This window comes from Bison bison, unplaced genomic scaffold, assembly GCF_000754665.1.
Source record: "Bison bison bison isolate TAMUID 2011002044 unplaced genomic scaffold, Bison_UMD1.0 scf7180017849654, whole genome shotgun sequence".
Taxonomy (NCBI): Eukaryota; Metazoa; Chordata; class Mammalia; order Artiodactyla; family Bovidae; genus Bison; species Bison bison.
In genome coordinates, this window is record NW_011480227.1 from 3,530 (window position 1) to 5,112 (window position 1,583).

At 39.5% G+C, this 1,583-nt stretch overlaps 1 pseudogene; it reads left to right on the forward strand.

The window, feature by feature from the left end:
- Positions 1 to 210: 210 nt before the first annotated feature.
- Positions 211 to 1,191, forward strand: LOC104994051 (annotated as a pseudogene).
- Positions 1,192 to 1,583: the final 392 nt, after the last annotated feature.

Sequence of the window (1,583 nt, forward strand, 5' to 3'; positions counted from 1 at the left end):
TTACATAACAATTTAAAAAGCTGATCTTTAGGCACTTACATTGAAATGTGAATATAGGTGGGTGTAGTTTTGACCTGATGGGAAGATGAATCTGTATTTATAATTTTAGATAAAGAAAATGACTCACATATCATGTATTAAATTCTCCTAGATGATACCACTGAAAATATAAAGTATTGATTTTATACCCAGGTAACCAGGATGGACACCATGGAGAAACACAATCATACTGACATGCACAAGATGACTGAATTTGTCCTCACAGGGATCACAGACAATCCTGAGCAGTAGGTGCCTCTCTTTGGAATCTTCCCGGTCATCTACTTGGTCACAGTGAGAGACAATCTGGGCGTGGTTATCCTGACCCATTTGGACTCCAAGCTACATACTCCTATGTACTTTTTCCTTAGACATTTGTCAATTACTGATCTTGGTTACTCCACTGTCATTGGCCCAAAAATGACGGTCAACTTTGTGGTGCACAAAAATATGATTTCCTACAATTGTGTGCCACCTAACTGGCGTTCATTGAGATTTTTATTATCACTGATCTCTTCATTCTATCAGCAGTGGCCTATGACCAGTATGTAGCCATCTGCAAACCTCTTCTCTACATGGTCATCATGGCACAGAGAGTGTGTTTTGGGCTGGTACTTACTCCCTAACTCTACAGCACTTTCATGTCACTATTTCTCACTGTTAAAGTAATTAAATTGTCCTTCTGTGGCTCTAATGTCATCAGTTATTTTTACTGTGACTCTGTCCCTCTGATATCTCTGCTTTGTTCTGACACACATGAGTTAGAATTGATCATCTTGATCTTTTCAGGCTTCAGTTTGCTCTTTTCCCTCTTGATTGTTCTTGTATCATACATGTTCATTCTCGTGACCATTCTCAGAATGATCTCAACCAAGGGGAGATACACAATTAAAATAAATAAATTTATTTAAAAAAAAAGCCTTCTCCACCTGTAGTTCCCATCTGACAGCAGTGGTAGTGTTCTGTGGAACATTATTGTTTATGTACCTGCAAGCCAAGTCCAGCCATACATTTGCTGTTGATAAAATGGCTTCTGTGATTTACATCTTGGTGATCACTATGCTCAACCTGTTGATCTATGGCCTAAGGAACAAAGATGTAGAAGACACTCTGAGGAGAACTTTCATTAATCAATGCAAAATTCCCAACTAATATCTTAATACAAGTTGCAAATGTGGGTCCAAAATCATTGTATAATGCTCTGTCAGTCCAACGAAAGCATGAAAAATAAAAAATGTTTACCACATTGTTTCGTATTTTTCAGGATAAAATGCTTCCTTTCATATATCCCAGTACTCTTCTCCACTTTAACTGAATAAGCATAGTTCAGTTCAGTCACTCAGTCGTGTCCAACTCTTTGCAACCCCGTGAATCGCAGCACGCCAGACCTCCCTGTCCATCACCAACACCCAGAGTTCACTCAAACTCATGTCCATAGAGTCGATAATGCCATCCAGCCATCTCATCCTCTGTTGTCCCCTTCTCCTTTTGCCCCCAATCCCTCCCAGCATCAGAGTCTTTTCCAATGAGTCAACTCTTCACAC